Here is a 21,643-nt window from a genome sequence, read left to right on the forward strand (position 1 = left end):
TGCATGCAAGTCTGTATTTTGCAAATAAGGATAGGAAATGGGCTATTGTTGTTATGGTTGCCAGTAAAGTGTGCCAGTCCTTGCACCTGGAGAAAATCGTAATGTAATTTAAGATTTTAGTACAAGGGGAATTACAGGCAACAAAAGCTCCTGTATCTGCGTATGTGCTAAACGCATCCAGTGTCGGCACAGAAAAAAAGACATTCAGGCAGGTGGTCATGTGAGTAAATCTCATTACCGCTGCCATCTTGAATCACATGACACCATCTTGAAATCTATGGATGGGATTACCACCGCTATCCAGTGTTTACAGACAGAGACGATCAGGTAACTGAAAACCTGACTCATTTTCTAATCTGCAACACGGTGGCTGGCTCTCACCGGCGGCTGCCACTTTGGCGCGGTTTATGCATTGCGAACCCCAAAAGTTTTGTATATCTTTAATGATTACTTAGGTTTTGTTTCAATAGAACCATAGGGGTTTAGATGTGACTGTAAAATGTATGCTATGTTTCAATAATTCAAAAGTGATAACTAATATGGTTGCATTTTCTGTTGTCAATTTTGCAAAAATGACCACCCTAGCTGAATGAAAATAATCCAAATCTCTCTGTAAGAAAAACAAGCATAATTACAATAATTTCCAAATATATCGCCACTTTTTCATTTCAGGTGAAAATCCTCTTTAATTCCACATCATTAATGACGGTCAACTATATCAAGCTAATGAGCGATATTAAAAGCAGCATATAGTATATATTGCATTCCCAACTTCATTTTATATCTATATATATATATATATATATATATATATATATATATATATATGTACACACACACACACACACACACACACACACACACACACAAACACACACACACACACATACACAATGGTGCTTTATTTGCCATCTATACCTATGTAGCTTTCTTATCAAATGACAGTTTTATTACTGGTCCCCAGCCACTAAGTAACACAGTCGTAGGTAGCTCTACAATCCTATTAACGTGGATGCATTACGGGTTGTCTTTAGTTTATTATTTTGATCTTGTGGCATCAGATCAAAGTCAACGGTTGACAGGAACATGGCGAAATCTGTATAATTTTCTTTATTTATATCTGGTAAATGGCCTAACTTAATTACACCTCTCTGCCTTGTTTTGATGAAAGCCGCTGAATCAAAAAATCATAATGTGAGGCTGGAAGACCGCGTTATACAGCTTTTCTTCTTATAAATGGAAAATGTCCAGATAATAGACCTATGTCCTAGAGTATGTAGTGGCTGTCATCTGTCATTAAAGCTCAGTGCATGTTTTATTGTGACTGTCTGAATGCAATGCATTAATGCATATACACTGTTACTAGAACAATAGACAGCTCTGCTCTCTACCTCTTGTCGGAAAGTAGTGTGAGAACTAATAATATGCTTCAATATCTGGTAAGGTTAATTTAGCTCTTACATGTTTTATACAGATGTAGCCGTCTTTACCTTGACTTTTAACGCATTAAATAAACATTGGCTAGATCTCTTATCTTGACTTTTTCATTTACTTTTCAATGGCTTTTGTTGTGTGATATCACGCTGCAGCATGTTATCAGAGTCAAGTTAAAGATGGCTACATCTGTACACTAGAAATTCTCAGATGATTAGCAGCAAATTAAAGTGTTAATACTTAACTATATATATGTAGAATTACAGTACAAGACTGTTAAATTTGTGTTTTCCTTTGTAAAAACAGCCACTATATCAATTAATCAACATGTACTGCACTGGTTTGGAAATATACCATATGTAATATTGGGTGACTGCAGGTAGTGGAAATACCACTGGCCTTGGTGTGATATCTTTTTTTCTTTACGAGTAACCCTTTTAGGCATATTTTTAAGTCATCACTTTTAAATCAAGGTAGTATTTTGTTCTTAATTATCTATCAGATGCCAACCCTTTTGGGCAATAGAAAAAGATCTAGCTCAAACACACAGTAAATAATAACAAAAAGAGGCAATAAAAATTCACTGGAGATAGAAGCGTATTCTCTGCAACAACACAGCTACTCTGAAATCCATTCACAGAATATTGCCATTGCCTGTTATTTTAGTCGAAGAGAAACATTATAAGCCTAATGCTTATTTCTATGAAAATAATAAAATGATTTTAAGGCTTAAATTGACACTAACTTTATACAACTTATGGTACTCTAATAGTATACCTCATATAGATCAACTTTGTAATTTACTCGCTGTTAAAATTTAGTTGCTTTATCCATGTAAATTCTGTGTGAAGTTACTGCCACTAGATGTCTCCCTTCCTGTAATCAACTGTTCACTCCCGTTATCAAGCAAAACTCATCCCTAAATACAGACATACTGCAGAAGGTAGGGGTGTGTCTCTTTACTGCCAATACAAGTCTATGGAGAAGGAAGGGGGAGCAGAAGGAGGGAGCAGGGAGAGAAATAGGCACAAACACACTGTTCATTCAAGTCTATAGAGGGGGGTGGGGGGAGCAGGAGCACAGTGAAAAAGACACAGGCAGACGGACTGGGGTACCTTGGGCCCACCAGAGAAAATAATTATTGGGGCCCACATTTCAGCTATATATAAATAATGCGACCACTCTTAATTGTGTAGTTAAACGTGTGTACTAAAACAAAGACCAATTATACCACCATATAGTGATCATATATTGTTAGATATTAATTCTATACAGGCACTTTGCAGACCATATAAGTGAATACAGTGCAGTGACATCCCGTGACTCACATGTGAAGTCTTCTCAGATTGCAGTTGTTCACGTTGCCTTTTTTTTCTTTATCCGGTCCAAAACGCCATGACGTTTTCTTTCAGTCACGACTTGCCTCTGCAGAAATTGCAACACAAACATCTTTGGTTACTCGCTTTTCCAGTACCATCCCCACCTATTCCTCACCCTCTACAAAATCTCACCATTTATAGTGCCACAGATGGAAGTAATGCCCCCCTTGATGCCCCACACTGTAATAGTACCCCCTTTTGTGCTCCACGCAGTATTAGTGTCCATTTTAGGCACCACACAGTAATAGTGTCCTCCCTACACAGGAATGCCTCCCTAGTAGTTAGGTCCTCTTTGTGCCCCCTATAGTAGTTAGGTCCCCTTTGTGTCTCCATATATTAGTTAGGTCCTCCTTTTTGGCTCACATATAGTAGTTAGAACCCCTTTGTGTCTCTATGTTAGTTAGGTCCCCTTTGGTGATATTATATATAAGATGCAGCTCGGTGCTTGGGCCCACCGTAGGAGTTTCTGGTGCTCTGGTGGGTCACTCCAATGCTGATCTCACTCAGTGCTGGATTCTCAGCTACACTAATGTGTACTGCTATATAATTTCCTCCATGCAGCTGCAGCTTCTATGTATGTGATAGATAGAGATAGAAGAGCAGGATTCTTCTCTATGTGTGTAGTGTATAAAAGACATGATAGCCATTAGACTCCGCCCACTAGCTCAGAAACAACTGAGAATTAGGGATAGTGGCTACAAAAGGGAAAACTGGAAAAATGCCATATACAAGTCAAATAAAAAAAATTGTGTTTTTCCCCTTTACACACATGTGACAGCCTATTGTAAAAGTCCCATGAAAAGTAAGGTATGCTTTAAAGTATGGAAGAGCCTTTTGTAGAAAAAAATTTTTTATTGGCCGTAATAGCCCATTTTAAACAGTGTTTTAATATTTAGAGACTTTAATTTACAGTGCTGGGACTTTTTTGTTATAATGATAAGTGGGGTCTTAGTTCAAGGACTCCACTGATGAAAATGTTGACATGTCTCTATGATTTTGTCAAAAATGTACAAAACTGGAGTTACTCATTAAAGCAACTTTGGTGTAATGATTTTCCTTGAGTATGATCATCGATAATGGCTCTTAATAATGATAATTGATATGTCTATGCAACCAAAATGTCATGCACCTTTACAATAATTATTCTGTCTAGTTGCTCTTAAAACTTAACTCTACAGAACCATGTTTGCGTATTTTGCACTGATAATGACTAATAAACTTGAAACTGTGTAGAAGTCATGATAAATGTCTATAACCATATTTAAGTCTTAACTGAAAATGAATAACTGCTATAATGTACAGAAAAGGTTTGATAATGTTTTATACTAGTTTTTATGACTTTAGTATGCATAGGCTTCGTAAAGTCACTTTTTAAAAAAATATATAATTATTGACTACGAATGTGTTACAGATATAGTTTAACTGAAGTTTACCTCCAATTTTGAATCATTTCATCATTTCATTTTTAGGTCCAAAATGTTGTGCTGCTTAATTTAGTAAAATACTGTTATTAGGGTTCAGGCTCTGATTATAGGATACAGAGCTCCGTAATGTCTTTATGGCCTTAGAGTTAAAGGGGTTATCCAACGGTTTTTGCTCTCATGAGCACTGATGCACTGACACGCCAGCCCCTTTCACCCAAATGACCTAATATGCGCTATCACAACAGACCCTTTTTTTCCCGCGTGACCAGTGATGCGCCGATATAGACGGCAGGGGGAGGCAGCGAGTTGGGAAGGGAATATGTGATGACCTGTCAAACTCTTTTCTTCTACATTAGTACAGTATCTCAGCTATAGCGTTTGTTAAAATTCATATAAAACCAGTTATCATGCCCAATTTTAATGTTTTGATAAATTATGAATAATCTGCTTTTTTATAAATTATTAGGAAATTTGGTTGAATTAAGAAGATCAAAGATACATTTTTACGGCTTCTTTCAAATAATGCAAAAGTCTGAATAATAACAAAAGTCAAATTTTCAATCTAGAACTAGCCATTATTACCTGAAGAGCTATAACTAAAAGCTCTTGGGCTCCAATGAAAAATTATTTTATCTAGCAGTGGAGCTGTTGAGCCCTCTTAGGCACCAGGCACCAGGTGTGAATCTAACCTCTACACTCCCTATAGTTATGCCCCTAATCACGTACCCTGAAAAACGTACTGAGACAGTGCCATAGTTAAACCATTTTTACAATGGAGAAACATTATCTGTGCTGAATGCAACACCAATGTTTTTCTAGACACAGCAGATATATGTATACTGTAGTCTTGGGTATAGCAAAACCTTTTTGTAATGCCTTTTGTATATATTTACTGGCAAATGCACTTCTGAAAAATGTGTCTTGATTTATCAGTGATAGAAAAGTGTTGTTAAAGTGGTCTTCCCATAAAATGTGAAGATAGGTGTTAAATGTATAATCGGTTGTGCTCAGACTGCTAGGATTCCCACAGATCAATAAAATGGGGGGTCCGGAGCCCCCATTCCGGGGGGATTTGACTGGAGTGGTTTTCATGCATGTGCCTTGCTGGTCTATTTAATGTCTATGGGACTGAGGGAAACAGCCGAGTGCCATAATTGACTATCTCCGTCAGTGTAATAGACTTTATATGGAGCAGCACCGCGAATGAGCGACCACTGCTCCATACAAATGCCTGCAAAACGGGGGCTCGGGACCCCTGTTCTAGTGATCGGTGGGGTCCCAGCAGTCGGACCCTCACCAATCATACATTTATCACTTATCCTGTGGATAGGGGATAAGTGTTTGTAGGGGGATAACCCATTTAATTTTGGGGCCTGGATTGATGCCTCCCTGCCCCATCCTGCATTTCCTAAAAGTTTGCTTTGGGGCCCAGCATTTTTAAGTTACACCCCTGATTTTATCTTTATCCGTGTCACTTGGCACTATGGTATTGAGGCATTGGGAAGCACTGTAGTTACAGTAATAAGGGGCACATGGGCAGCAGCAGTCACAGTATTAGTGGTAGCATCTAAATGGTAGGATTAAACGGGGCAGCAGCATTGTTTTTTGTTGTTGTTATAGAGGGCAGTAGAAGCAATTAACTAAAGTCAGAGGTGAAAGTTGAAGCTCCCGGGCCCCAACGCAAAATCTATTACAGAGCCCCACATACCATGTGTCATTTATAATACTGGTGTCTTCTTATAATAATGGCATGCCATTTTTAATACTGGTGTCTTCTTTCTAGGCACCAGATGCGACACGCCTGGCTTAAAATGTCTAGACTGTAAGCTCTCCAGTCTTCGGAATAAGTCGTCTTGGCGGTCTGGGCTGGACGGAAAAGAAATGTATGGTTAGCGACTTCAATTAGAGAAGATATTACCTGTGGGTCACTGCGTATAATAGTTATGAATTCTATCTGTGTCTGCCTGTTGTTGGAACTCTTATTCTCTTGTATGGTCTGCAGCATGATAAGGGTACGTGCACACGGGATGGGGATGGTGGCGTAATCTCCCTGTGGCAAACAAATACCTTGTCCCAGCCCATTTAAATAAAATGTTATAGTACTGCAAAACACTGCATCGAAAACACTGCATCAGGTCACAGCAAAGAAAGCAGTCTAGTTGTAAGATATATCACCCCATGAATTGTAAAACATGTGTGCATTGTATTCAATAATATTTCAACAATACAAGGATAAATGACACAATATCTCCGTGCAGGGTCGGCCTTAGGATAGATGGCACCCTGTGCAAAAATTGTCTTTAGGTGCCCAACGCATCATAAAAAAATGCCCCATAAAAAAAGCATAATGCCCCCCCATGGTATAATGCCATTTTTAGTGCTCCTACACAGTATAATGCCCTTTATAGTGCCCCCACACTGTATAATGCCCCTTTTAGTACCCCCACACAGTATAATGTCCCCTAAGTGCCCCCACACAGTATATTGCCCCCACACAGTGTAATGCCCCTTTACTGCCCCCACACAGTATAATGCCCCTTTAGTGCCCCCATACAGTATAATGCCCCATAGCTGCCCCATACTGTATAATAATAATATTTAACAATATAATTTTTTTGTAACCCCTTTAAGAACACAATATTTTGCCCTCCTTGTGCGTCCACACAGTATAATGCCCCCTAAGTGCTACACACAGTATATTGCCCCTGTAGTTCCTCTACACAGTATAATGTACCCTTGTGTCCCCCACACAGTATAATGCACACTTAGTGGTCCCCCTACAGTATAATGTCCCCCCTCCCCTGGGTGCCACACACAGCCCCCTTGTAGATAGTGCCCCCTGTAGATTGTGCCATACGCCGCGTCTAGATTGTGACACACAGACCCCCTGTAGATTCTGCCATACATCCCCCTGTAGATAGTGCCATACAGCCCACCACCTCCCCCTTGTAGACAGTGTCCCACAACTCCCCCTTGTAGATAGTGCTATACAGCCCCCACCTCCCCCTTGTAGACAGTGCTCCCATCCCCTTGTAGACAGTGCAATACAGCCTCCCAGCTCCCCTTTGTAGACAGTGTCATACAGCGCCCCACCTCCCCCTTGTAGACAGTGCCACACAGTCCCCACCTCCCCCTTGTAGACAGTACTCCCATCCCCTTGTAGACAGTGCCATACAGCCTCCCACCTCTCCCTTGTAAACAGTGCCATACAGCGCCCCCCACTTCCATTGTAGACAGTGCCCCCCCAGGGTCAAATAAAACAAAAAAAATGTAATCACCATGGCCCCGTTCCCGCGACGAACCGATCTACTCCACAACACCGACAGGATCCTTGCGTAAGCCGGTGTGATCCAGTAACATCATCACGCCAGCCTGATCAGGGAACGGCCTGTAGCCTAGTAAATGGCAGAGCAGGGAGATACCTCCCTGCTCTGCCATAGGATACAATGGTATCTGAGTCCTATTAACACAGATACTATTGAATGTGGTATCACTACCACTATAGCAGGCATAGCAGCTGCTAGCAGCACCACCGGGCATGGGGGCCCAACCTGGCAAGCGGCATGGGCGCCCTCATGTCCAGTGGCGCCGCTAGTCACTGCTAAAGCTGCTACAGTGGTAGTTACGCCACTAAGCAGAGAAGGAGCACCCGGGCGGAAAGGCAGCTGCAGAGTCGCCGGGCCCGGGAGCTTCAGAGAGCGCCACCTTCCACCTGCTGGAGTGATGCACCCTGTGCAATGGCACAGGTCGAGCACCCCAAAGGCTGGCCCTGTCTCCATGCTCAGTACATCAACAAGCTGTTGGTTTGTATTGCAACTTAAACATAAGGAAAGTTTTTATATTCTTTATATCTTTCGGTTGTCATACTCCACATTTGGATAGCCCATGTTGTAGTGAGAACAATTCTGTTAATATCTATATATTAGGAGGATTACTCAAAAAATAAATCTTGTATAATCATCTTTAAGGAATATATGTATGAATCATTAAATTAAAAGTTTGTTATTTTCCCATTTTCTTGCATCTCTCGTGCTGAAAAGTTGAAAATTAACGTTATTATTTATTTAAAAGTTTCCTTTTTCAAGAATAAACTTTATGTTTTAAAGAGGGAATTGCTGTTAAATTTAGACTTTTTATTGTTATTCAATCCACAGTATCTCAGCAGCAGTGTCAAGTGATAATTTACAGAAAAGTATACAAGAGTGGTAAATACATATTGAAGTAAGTCTAATGAAAACATGCAATGTGGGTTTCTTATGTGTAGATATGAGGAAGCAATGCAAACAAACTTAGACACAGAAGTAAAGAATAAAAATTGGTATTTGGTGCTTTTACAATGCGCTAAATTTTAATCTTCAAGAAAGCTGAAAGGACCTGGATACTTTAATGAGATTCTCCAGTTCTATTTCAGAGGTCTGGCCAGAACACATTTCGTTTTCCAGCCTTCAGTTTTCTAATGGGGGAAGGGTATATACTGTATATCTTTTGAAGCTGAGACACATTGATAATAAAAAATGAATGTGAACTGCTTAATATTTTGATCAGAGAGTTCTTAGGTATCAGAAAACATAGAGGGGTGGCAAAAGTTTCTGCATTGAAAAGCGGAATCGGAAACTCTGAAATGAATTGGTAACGTCTGTTCTAATGCACATTTGACATTGCTCTGGTCAATATTCTCTCAATTATATTTAATAAGTTGACTTCCTCTCTTTAATTACATTTCGGCAGAAATACTAGGTTTGGATTTTATATCAAAGGGGATTTTTATTATAATCCTCTTGTTTAATGATTTCCTATTCTGGAGTAGTAAAAAGGTGATTTGATGTACCCTTGTGAAGGAGACCCTTTATCTAGCTCTTGTAAGTGTGATGAATGAGACAGGCTCTGTATACAATGGAGATGCATCTTTTCAAAAATTACTTGAATCATAAAACTCAGCCAGGCAAGGGCTGATGCAAATGATAGACACATATAAAGTAGCCATGTGTTGTAAATCACTTCAAATAAATCCTTCAACAAGCTTGAAAGAATTTTGGTATCTGACACAACATCCAATAATCATTAAAAAGACAGGTGCACAACATATGAGGTCACTGTAGAGGATGTATAGTAAGATGTACTAGAGGTTGGAGCGCAAAGTATTAAAAATCCAGCTGATACATAATATATTTGCACATTAACCACATAGTTGATAATAGTAATAGGTCAGAATTACTAAACGCATAAAGTTTTGCCCCAAGACTGGACTATAACGGTAATAAGATAGCCATTGTTATGTAATTATTTCTAAGAATCATTCAGTTGTGTATTGCATTTATCCATTGTCAAAATGGAATAAGCAACATGAAGATAGTACTGGTATTAAAAAAGTTTTAGTTTATTTTATTTTATTTCCTATTGCTTATATAGCACCAACGTATTTAGCAGCACTGTACAGAGATTGGCATCACTCACATCAGTCACTCTCAATGAGGCTCACAATTAATTATTTTCTTAAATACATACATACTAGGCATAATTTCATGCAGCCAATACACATATTGTTGGAGTGCCGGAGTAGCTGAGAAAATATATAATAGCATATGCTAGTGTGGGGGTTTATTTACAGTAAAAAAAATGTAGCTTGATTTGTTATTATTCTGTGGAAATACATAGGCTGACCATAAGTGGATGTCTCACCACCATCAGTGGACAGAATGACACCTACTCCACCTTGGACTCCATATGTGCCACCGTTGAGATCTCATAAGTGCATGGTGGTAAACACTGTCCTTCCCTTTTCCCACCATTTATAGTGTGCAATCTGAGTACAAACATACTACTATTAGCTTAGTTTACTTGCTTGGGAGACACTCCTAAGAAATTAATGTGAGACAGATGTATTTCTGCACACCTAGGGAGGCAAGCGGTAGAGTCCTGAGTAGATCACTGATCAGTCCTTCAGCCTTAGTACAAATGTAAGGACATCACTTCACAGTGTTAAACTAAAAGGTCCTCGCAGTTCAATAATCCTAAAGTGTTGGACTAAAGCGCAGGTACCATAGTTCACCAGGGCCTCTGTTTTCTTTGTGTTACCAAATTGATCGACACTCATCCTTACCTTGTCTGCTACAATAAATTAGTTATGTGATGAGACATGAATACGCTGCAAATATGCAGTGCCTTGGAACAATTTTGGAATATATATGTGTGTTAAACATAAAAATTATCACATGAAAATGTTGGTTTTGATAATTATGACACAAAACCTTTTTACAAAAAGGGCAAGAAATGGATATATATATATATATATATATATGTTTATATATATATATATATATATATATATATGTATATTTATATTACAAATGGTGAACACCTTGTATAAGGACAGTGACTGACCCAAACAGGGTCGCTTCTCTTCAGGGCCGGCCTTAGGGGTGTGCGACCCGTGCCTTCACACAGTGCGCATCACTCCAGCAGGTGGAAGGGGGCGCTGCGCTGGCTCCCTTCCCCTGCTTGTTTTATTGTTTCAGAAGCGCCCGGGCTCGGCGACTCAGCAGTCGCTTCTTCACTCAGTGCCGTCGCTACCGCTGTAGCAGCCATAGCGGTTGCTAGCGGCGACACCGAGCATGAGGGCGGTGGCGCAACTAGCAGCCGCTGCGGTTGCTACAGCGGTAGCGACAGCACTATAGCAGAGCAGGGAGGTATCTCCCTGCTCTGCTATCTACTAGCACCACTGTAGCTCCCTGAAGGAGCGGAATCCCCGTGTTGCCAGGGATTCCGACCCTGGAGTGCGCCGCTCGATTTCTCTGTCCATATATGGACAGTTACATCAGGGGAAACTCCTGAAGTGGAATCCCCATCCACAGCATTGCAGATGCTGTGACCGGGGATTCCACTCCAGGAGAAGCCAATGACGTCACTGTCCATAAATGGACACAGACGACAGCAGCTTCTCCTGGAGTGGAATCCCCGATCACAGCGTCGGCAACGCTGTGGTTGGGGATTCCGCTTCAGGATATTCCCCTGATCTCACTGTCCATATATGGACAGAGAAATCGAGCAGAGCTCTCCAGGAGCGGAAACCAGCTACAGTGGCGCTATCTACATGATTGAGGGTTGCTATCTACAAGGGCTGTTGGCTGTGTGGCACTATCTACAAGGGGGCTGTGGGCTGTGTGGCACTACCAACAATGAGGCTGTGTGGCACTCCCTACCAGGGGTCTATGTGGCACTCCCTACCAGGGGGCTGTGTGGCGCTCTCTACAGGGGGCTCTGTGGTGCTCTCTACTGGGGGCTGTGTGGTGCTCTCTACAGGCGGCTGTGTGGTGCTCTCTACAAGGGGGCTGTGTGGCACTATCTACAAGGGGGCTGTGTGGTGCTCTCTACAAGGTGGCTTTGTGGCGCTATCTACAAGGGGGCTGTGTGGAGCTATCTACAAGGGGGCTGTGTGTTGCTACCTACAAGGGGGCTTTGTGGCGCTACCTACAAGGGGGCTGTGTGGCGCTACCTACAAGGGGGCTGTGTGGCACTACCTACAAGGGGGCTGTGTTGTGCTACCTACAAGGGTCTGTGTGACGCTACATACAAGGGGCTGTGTGACGCTACCTACAAGGGGCTGTGTGGCACTACCTACAGGGGGAATCTGTGAGCGGTGGGCTAATGGTCATTTTACTGCGAGTGGGGAGCTGATGGTCATTTTACTGTGAGTGGCGAGCTGATGGTCTTCAAGTGGTTTCTGCCTATGACCTCCAATTTAAATTAATAGGAGGAAGACAGTACCTGTGGAGCCCGTTTGGAGCTTTTATGCCTGTCTTTTGCATTAGCTTCCATGGCTTAAGAAAAAATGCAAAAAAAAAAAAGGTCAAACAACGCTGTCCATTCCTGAAGGAATTTTGAGTCAGATTTTTTTTGCCTTACAAAAAATACCCTACTCTGTCTTTTTCGAAACAATTTTTGGTAGGGGTGCCCTGAGGAAATTTTATTTTTCCAGTGCTGCCTCGAGTCCGAAAAGCTTGGGAAACTGTGTACTAGGCTACAGGATCACGCCGGCCTTTGCAAGGATCCCATCGTGGAGCAGCTTAGTTCGTCATGGGAACGGGGCCTAGGTGAGTACAGTTTTTGTTTTTGTTTGGGGGCACGGTCTACAAGTGGCAGGTGGGGAACTGTATGGCACTGTCTACAAGGGGGAGGTAGGGGAGCTGTATGGCATTATCTACAAGGAGCAGGTGGGAGATTATGGCACTGTCCACAGGGAGGCTGCATGGCAAAATCTACAGGGGGCACTATACTGTGTGGGGGCCACTAAGCGGACATTATACTGTGTAGGGGTACTACAGGGAGCATAATACTGTGGGCACAATTAGAGGACAAGATACTGTGTACTTGAAGGGGTTGTAATATATTATATTATTAAATATTATTATTATTATTTTCATTATACTGTATGGGGACACTAAAGGAGCATTATAATTTTTTTATGGGGCATTTTTTTTTAATGATGGGGGTGGGGCGCCAAAAGATCGTTTCCCACGGGGCGCCATCTATCCTAAGGCCGACCATGTTTCTCTTATGTTTGAAGCAGGACATTGTGAACATGGTAGATTCTGGTTTTCTGTGTTCCCTGTGCTGAGGTAAGGTACATTAATTTCCATGGACATAACCGTGGCAACTTGATGAAAATCCTCCAATGTTTACATTGCTGGCTGCATTCAGAGAACTAAATTACAAAATTACTTTTTTACTTTTTAAAAAAATACTAAATAGGGAATTTATAGCTGACGTGTTTAGTTGTAAATTTTATCTGAACTGGAAGTTATACTTTAAGACAATCTTTCATCACATTACGCCTCTATAGCACTCGACAGAACAGAGATTACATTTGTATTCTACTGCTTGGGTCTGCTAGTAGATCTCAGCAGTCCCGCACAGTTATGATCACATTTCTCCGACAAATGATTCTGAAAATAACATTATTTTAAGGAACTACTGATCAAGCAATTCCCTTATATAGTCTTTAAATAGACTCAAAACCAGAGCTCTGCTTAAAAAGTATTTAAGAGATCAATGATTTCACTAGCTTATATTTCTTTATATATCCCGAAAGCTTTTACTCGAACTGAAAGGAATTTTCCATTGTCTATATGGCTTGTATATGGTGAGGTGTAATGATAAAAAAAATTCTGCAATAGAAAATAGTATGAAAGTGTTATTGTAAAGAGGTTTTGCAGTTTTATGTAAATAAAGTTTGCCGATTGAAGTCATGTAAGGCTATGTTCACACGGAGTATTTTGCCGAGTTTTTTGACACGGAAACCGCGTCGCAAAACTCGGCAAAAACGGCCCGAGAACGCCTCCCATTGATTTCAATGGGAGGCGTCGGCGTCTTTTTCCCGCGAGCAGTAAAACTGCCTCGCGGGAAAAAGAAGCGACATGCCCTATCTTCGGGCGCTTCCGCCTGTGACCTCAGATTGACTTCAATGGGAGGCAGAGAAAGCGTATTTCGCGCTGTTTTATGCCTGCGGGCGAAAAACGCCGCGAAAATCGCCGCGAAAATCGGCGTGCAGGGAGAGGAAAATCTGCCTCAAAGTTCCAAACGGAATTTTGAGGCAGATATTCCTCCCCCAAAATACTCCGTGTGAACATAGCCTAAACTGGTAATATACTTTGTTTTGTAACGAGTTGTGTCACATTTCAGGACAGGTTTTCAAACACAGGTTTTCACAGACTGAAAGAAGAAAAACTAGAGAACTGTGAGGTATGATATATGAAGTTAGAAAGTTACATTGTACTATAGAAAATATTAGGCTTTATTGACATACAACTGGAAAATCTCTTTAACGGCAGCAATAGTATAAAGCCTTGTTTTTGCCGGACAAGTTAGTTTTTTGTTAGGGCACCATTTTGGGGTACATATATATATATATATTTTTCCATTAAAAACAATATTTGAAAAAAGTGCAGAAACCGCCTTGCCAGACATGTACTTGTCTAAACCTATTGTCCAAAAGGTCAATACACAGGTATTTTGTAGTATACTCCAGTATTGCAAAATGAAATGTAGACATTCAGTTTTGTATGTAATAGATCCAAAATTTGGTTGAATACATATTTTTCTATTGTTAGCATAACAAGGAAATTATGGGAAAAAGGTCTCGTCAGACAGGACCTCAAATTCTGAGCCTTAATGTACCCTAACAACAATTCACCTCTAAAATTTATAAAGAAATAAAAGTTAATGAAATGCATTTTTCTCTTAGCTAATACAGCAATAGATGTACCATCCTTTAAACTCAATTCCCTGCACTCCCCACATATATATCAGTATAATAATATTTTCCACATTTGGCTTGCTGTACTGTGAAGGAAAATCGTTTTTGAGTTTCTTTTGTTATAAATTCTGAACTAGACACACTTGATGAGCTCATATTAGACTAAAGACGATTTGTTCTATAGCTGTGGGCAGCAGGTAAATGTACAGCAGGACAGTTGTAGAGAATATTAGCATTTTCTTTAAAGAAATACCTGTACAGCGAAACCCCCTTGAGACGACCACCTAAAATTGCACACAAAAATTGTCTTTAGAAAGAAAGAAAGAAAGTCTACGGAATGCTGGTTAAAGTGTACACAATTCAACACACAAAACAATGAAACACCCCAAAATCATGTCATCAATAACACAGTGTGTATATAGCATACAATACTGTAGAAATTATATGGGGTGCATGTGATATTATGAAAGTTTTTGAGGTATAATTTCACTGACAGATTCTATTTACAAAAATGTATATCACAAACGAATCCTTTGAATGAAAAATGCCTTCTTTTTTTGGATAGCTTAGGTCCTCTAGTTGAAATTATTTTTTGGGGCCCACCTGCCAGATTTACAGCATAATGACATGCCCACTGGAATTTGATTCTTATACCACAAATTTAATATTTGCAATTTAAGTCCATATCATTAAGAGGAACTAACAAATCATTTGTGAAATAACCAAAAAATGTGAAGAATCATAATGGTAAACTTTAGATAGGGTCGTCATCTGCTGGGCCTAATAAGTCCTGTTATTATGTTAAAATGCTGTGCAACTGGATATTTCTCTCACTTTGTATGCCGAAAAATAGGCAAAATAAAAAATTAAAGAAGAGAAAGAAATAAGAAATGAGAAAAAAGTTAGACATGGCTTATAAGGAATGGACTGAAACAAGAGAAGTAGTAGCCGCACTGATTTGTGACATGTGTCTCACATCCAACATATACAATTTCTATGACTTGTTCTTCTCTTTGATTGTATAATGCTGGTCATACACAGTGTGATATTTCACTGTGAATTGAGAATATGTACATGTATTGTAAGCTATTTAGCACTTCCAGTAATCATAATTTTACCTTCAGGAGGAAAAAATATAAGCAAAAAAAAAATGGAATCTTTGTATTTGTCAGTGTTCTTGCTATTAAGATCATTCCATGTAAGGGAAGTATCAAATATTTATTATAGAGTTACAGTGACCCTGACTAAGGCCTCATGCACACGACCGTAAAAACTCCCGTTATTACGGGTCGTAATTACGACCCGTAATAACGGGCTCATAGACTTTATTGGCGACGGGTGCCTTCCCGTTTTCTCACGGGAAGGTGCCCGTGCCGTTGAAAAAGATAGAACATGTCCTATTTCAGGCCGTAATAACGGCACGGACAGTCCATAGAAGTCTATGGAGCTCTCGTAATGACGGGTGGCTACATGTGTGCACCCGTCATTACGGCAGCGTTGCTAAGCGACGTCAGTAAATAGTCACTGTCCAGGGAGCTAAAAGAGTTAACTGATCGGCAGTAACTCTTTCAGCACCCTGGACAGTGACTACCGATCAGTATAAACCTGTAAAAAATAAAAATAAACGAGATTCATACTTACCGAGAACTTCCTGCTTCCTCCAGTCCGGTCTCCCGCCCGTTGCCTTGGTGACGCGTCCCTCTCGACATCCGGCCCGACGTCCTGGATGACGTTTCAGGCCATGTGACCGCTGCAGCCAATCACAGGTCAATCACAGGCTGCAGTGGTCACATGGACTGCCGCGTCATCCAGGGATGTCGGGCTGGATGTGAAGAGAGGGACGCGTCACCAAGACAACGGCCGGGTAAGTATGAATTTCTTTAACTTTTATTACAGAAAAGGCTGTCCCTTCTCTCTATCCTGCACTTATAGAGAGAAGGGGCTGCCGATTAGTGCAGTGCTATTTTGCCGCCAAAAACGTGCCCGTAAATACGGGTGGAATACGGGTGACACCGGACCCATATTTACGGGCACGGGTTCGTAAATACTGGTGCAAAACGGGTGGAATACGTGTGACACCGGACCCGTATTTACGCCAGTATTTACGGGTGGGAAAAAATACGGTCGTGTGCATGAGGCCTCAAGAACATACTCATCAGTACATTTCCCAATCTAATGACCCTCACTGGTAAAACTTACTTTATTTGGTAGCTAAAAGTCTTATCTCAGAGTTGTGATTAATACCCCTGAACGTTTCCAAATATAAATACAGTTTCTGATAGGTCTCTATCCTGTTTTAGATTATGGTTATACTTAATTTAATATGTATAACCATTATAGCAATACATGTGAATATGTGAAACTCTGTACTAATCTATTAAGAGAAGTGACATCATAATCTTATAGTAGCCCGTACTTCCCCGCTCATTGCCTGCAGGTTCTCTGTAAAAGTTCACAAACCTACTCATTACCCCAACAATCTGTCTAAAGTAAAACTGTAAATGCCAGACTGAGAGGAAGGGGGGGGGGGGACTGCAGCTTCTCAGTGTGTCAGTGACACAGGAAAAAGGGAAGTGGGGAGAAGAAGCTGCAGGAAAGAGAAATCTGATTGAACAGCACAGCTTTTACATAACACCAGAAAGAGCAGACCCACTCAGCAAGCATGAGGTGAAAATTTGCATAAACCAGTAGAGGGAAGGAAAAAGACCCAAAATATGCAGATTAAACACAATTTATGGCTGTACTGCATCTAATATAGACTATTTGGCCAAATGTACAGAGGTAGCCATCTTTACATGGACTTTTAACGCATTAAATAAACAATGGCTAGATCTCTTATCTTGACTTTTTCAATGACTTTTCAATGGCTTTTGTTGTGTGATATCATGCTGCAGCAAGTTATCAGAATCAAGTTAAAGATGGCTACATCCATATGTGGACACCCCTAATTATTGAGCTCAGTGACTTTAATCTTGGCACTCTCGTATGATGTCATCAATGACAGAAATTATTTTGTGAAATTTCTGATCTGCTAGCTCTGCTCCGGTCAAGTGTAAATGCTATTAATGTGTAGAAGAAGTGTCTACGATTAAAAACAGCTCAGCAACGAAGTGGTAAATCATACAAACTAACAGAAAGGGTGTAATGACGGGGTAGGGAGACAGACAGGTGAACCCTAATCTACCCGCCACTCAGTCCCTGCCTACTTGCAACGGCCCGTCCTAGGCGACGGCGTACAACTGGGCGACGGTCCCTACGCTCAATAAGTGAACAACAGACAAACAGACAAGGGTACACAGAAGCTAAGGGAAATGGGGCAGTTGCCCACGGCAACACAGTGAGCAACAAGAGTAGTGAACGAGCAGAGTCAAACCAGGAGTGCACGAGGTACAAATCGCAGAGCAGGAGCGTAGTCAGTAAAGCCAGGGTCAAAAATGAAGCAAGGTCAATAATCATAGCAGGAGCAGCAGAGCCAGGAAACAGAAAATAATCACAGGCAAAGGAGGAGCAGGAAATGCAGGTATAAATAGACAGAGGGCGGGAGCTAGCTCCGTCTGGCCAGGCTGTGATAGCTCTCCCACTCCTCAGCCTCCCAGCCTTACTGGTAGAAGATCGTGTCACTCTCTCAGACTTAGGAGCAGGTGCAGACTGATTACCCACGGGCGTCGACACAGAAGCTGTGTCTGGCAGATCCTTTACAAAGGGGCAGCCGAGTGCTGAAGCACGTGGCACGTAAATATCATCTATACTTGGTTGCATTACTCACTAAAAAGTTCCAAATTGCCTTTATGAAGTGACATTAGCAAAAGAACTGTGTGTCAGGAGCCTCTTGAAATAGGTTTCCATGGTCAAGTAACTGCACACAAGCCTAAGACCACCATTCACATTGCCAAGCATTGGCTGGAGTGGTGTAAAGCATGCTGCCACTGGACTTTGGAGCAGTGGAAAACCAGTGGCAGATCCCCATAGGTATGTTATGGGTGGCCACCCGGGGCACAAGGCTCTCGGGGGGCCCATGGCCGCCCAAAGACCACATCGCAGTTTTGTCATGTTTTTGCCGCAAATCGCGGCAAAAACCGAGACAAAACTGAAGGCCCTGGACTCAAATGTATCCGCGTCCTTTGCTGGCAAGGCAAGGGAACCATCGGTTCTCTTCCCCGCCATTCAGTGTTTTTTTGTGATGCAGGTGGCGCGATGACGTCATCGTACCTCTTGCATAGCTCTGCTACATGCGGCCTGGTCAGAAGAGACCAGGCCTGCATCATTGAAAAAGAGGACAGAGCTGGAACGGGGGACAGGTAAGCGTTGTGCTATCTACAGGGGGGGGGGGATTTTACAGGGAGCTGTTTGCTGTATCCATAGGGGGGGGGGGGGGTGGCACTTTCTACAGGGGGCTGTGTGGTGCTATCTACAAGGGGGCTGTGTGGTGCTATCTACAGAGGGGACTGTTTGTCACTATCCACAGGGGTGTGTGTGCGGAACTATCTACAGGGGGGCTGTGTGGTACTATTTACAAGGGGGCTGTGGGGCGCTATTTACAGGGGGCTCTGTGGTACCATCTATAGGGGTGTGTGATGCTATTTACTGGGGGTTTGTGGGGCACTATGTACTGCGGGCTGTGTGTGGCACTATTTACAGGGTATATGCGTGTGTGATGCTATCTATAGGGGCTGTGTGTGGCGCTATCTACGGAGGATACCGTGTATGTGGTACTTTACTTTACAGTGTTTGACACAATTATATTCAGGGGCACAGTGTTTGTTACTATTTTATTCAGGGGCGCAGTGTATGGTTATTATTACATTTAGGGGCACAGTGTGTGGTACCATGAGAATTTTATCTTCGTTTATAGGTGTGGAAATTTTGGAAAAGTGAGGAGCCGAAGACATCTGAGTGGCAAATTCTGCAGAAATGGGACGTGGCCAGGAGAAGTCGTCATGAGGTCTGGACCGGATGGAGAAGAAAAGGAAAAAAAACTACTAGAATCTGAGAAGACATCACCTGTGAGTCACTGGATTTATAGAGAATCTGTCACCTCTCCTGACATAGAAAACTGATAAATACACAGGACAAAATTGTATATGAAAAGTATAGATTTGCTTTATTGTGCATACATATGCATAAAATTTATACAAACTTGATAAACGAAGGAGAAATAAAGAACCATCAAGAACAGATGGTAAGGCTGAGGTGGTATATGGATAAAATCGGTACAAACAGTAGGGGAAAGAGAACTTTTTGTCCCAAGTGTTCAGATGCTCCATTGCCCCACTGATAGAGGGTAAATAGCTATATAACAATACATAGCTAGAGTGGAGAACAATCAGAGAAAGGGATGATATAGCAAGATAACAGAGTAACAAGTATATACCAACCTCAGCCCACCGCCGAGCCCCGTGTATTTATCAGTTTTCTATATTCTATTATCACATGGGACATGAGAACTATTGAGACCAATATGCCTATCTTTCTATAGGTTGTCCTCACCTCTTCTGACATGTTTATTATAGGAAATCCTAGTATTTTTCAGAAAGTCTTCGCGCAGTCCAGGACTGATAGACAAATGGGTGTTACCATTCCCCTTGTCAGGAGGATGTGTCCCTGCACAGTGCGATACTGTGATGGTTGGAGATTGTCAGTATGTAGGGACACAGCCCTTTGACAAGGGGAATCGTATCACCCAATTGTTAACACTTGCACAAAAAGGTAGTGTTAACAATAGTTAATATCGCGGCAGGGTGGCGGTGGAGAAGACGGGCCAAAGTTTGGGTAACAGCCCAGGGCCTATGGTCTACTTAATCCGCCACTGGTGGAAATGTGTTCTGTGTAGTGACACATCATGTTTTACTATATGGAATTCTGATGGACAAATCTGGATTTGGTAAATACCGGGAGAATTCTACCTACCGGAATGTACTGTATAGTGCTTACTGTAAAATTTGGAGGTGGAGGATTAATGGGATTGTTTTTCAGGGTTTGGATTAGGCCCCTTATTTCCAGTGAATGGTAATATTAAGCATAAATAGACATTTTAGAGAGTTGCACATTTCCAACCTTGTGGCAACAGTTTGGGAAAGGTCCTTTCCTTTTCCAGGATGGCAGTGCCCTTGTCCATAAAGACATTTTTGACAAGTTTGGTGTAAAGAACCTGAGTGGTCCACACAGAGCCCTGACCTTAACCCCATTAAACACCTTTCAGATGACTTGGAACCCTGATTACAAACCAGACCTTCTCGTCTAACAGGAGAAACCTACAGACAGAAAGATAAACCAACTCTATCACAAACGTAATGAGTATAAAAATATATACATTTTATTAAAGATAGACACAACAGAATTAAAAAAGATGAGTCACACAATGAAAAGAAGGCGTCCACCTATGCAAGACCAAATGACATGTATAGCGAGCATGGACATACATAAATGTAAAAAAATACAGGCGCATGTGTAAATTGGAGTCCAGAGAGGACAACCTGGCTACATGAAGTGTATAATAAAATAGTTAATATCTGTAACAGTGGCAGTCAAATATAAAGTGCTAAAAAATGCAGGTAGCAAAGCATATAGCCATAAACCACTAGACTACATATGAGTCAAGACAGGCATAGGGCCCAAGCAACCCAACAACTGAAGGGCCAAAAAGTAACAACAGGCCTAGAGCATGTAACACAGACACCTGTTTGAGGTAACATACAGACCCAAATTCATGGTCTCACTCAGGGAGGACGCCAACACCCGACGCGCGTTATGGCAGATGCCTTCGTCTAACAACAGTGCCTGATCTAAGGCTGGATTCACACGAGCATGTTCGGTCCGTAAAGGATAGAACGTATTTCGGTAGCAAGTCCTGGACAGAACACACTGCAGGGAGCCGGGCTCCTAACATCATAGTTATATACGACGCTAGGAGTCCCTGCCTCTCCATGGAACTACTGTCCCGTACTGAAAACATGATTACAGTACAGGACAGTCGTCCCGCAGCGAAGCAGGGACTCCTAGCGTCGTACATAACTATGATGCGAGGAGCCCGGCTCCCTGCAGTGTGTTCAGTCCGGGACTTGCGGCCGAAATACGTTCCGTCCATTACAGACCGAACATGGTCGTGTGAATCCAGCCTAACAAATGCTTTCCTGGATGAATGGGCACAAATTCCC

At 41.7% G+C, this 21,643-nt stretch overlaps 1 protein-coding gene across 4 annotated transcripts in view; it reads right to left on the reverse strand.

Moving 5' to 3' along the window:
* The window catches only part of CDH20 (cadherin 20), a 456,770-nt gene that overhangs the window by 184,947 nt on the left and 250,180 nt on the right, over positions 1-21,643 (reverse strand). The window contains exon 4 of one of the 4 annotated variants that reach the window (XM_075826737.1): positions 2,763-2,859. The exons of the other annotated variants lie outside the window; for them this stretch is intronic. The gene's annotated coding sequence lies outside the window, so the exon portion shown is untranslated. The remainder of the gene's footprint in view (positions 1-2,762; positions 2,860-21,643) is intronic. 4 annotated transcript variants of the gene reach the window in all.

Source organism: Rhinoderma darwinii, chromosome 5 (assembly GCF_050947455.1).
Source record: "Rhinoderma darwinii isolate aRhiDar2 chromosome 5, aRhiDar2.hap1, whole genome shotgun sequence".
Classification (NCBI taxonomy): domain Eukaryota; kingdom Metazoa; phylum Chordata; class Amphibia; order Anura; family Rhinodermatidae; genus Rhinoderma; species Rhinoderma darwinii.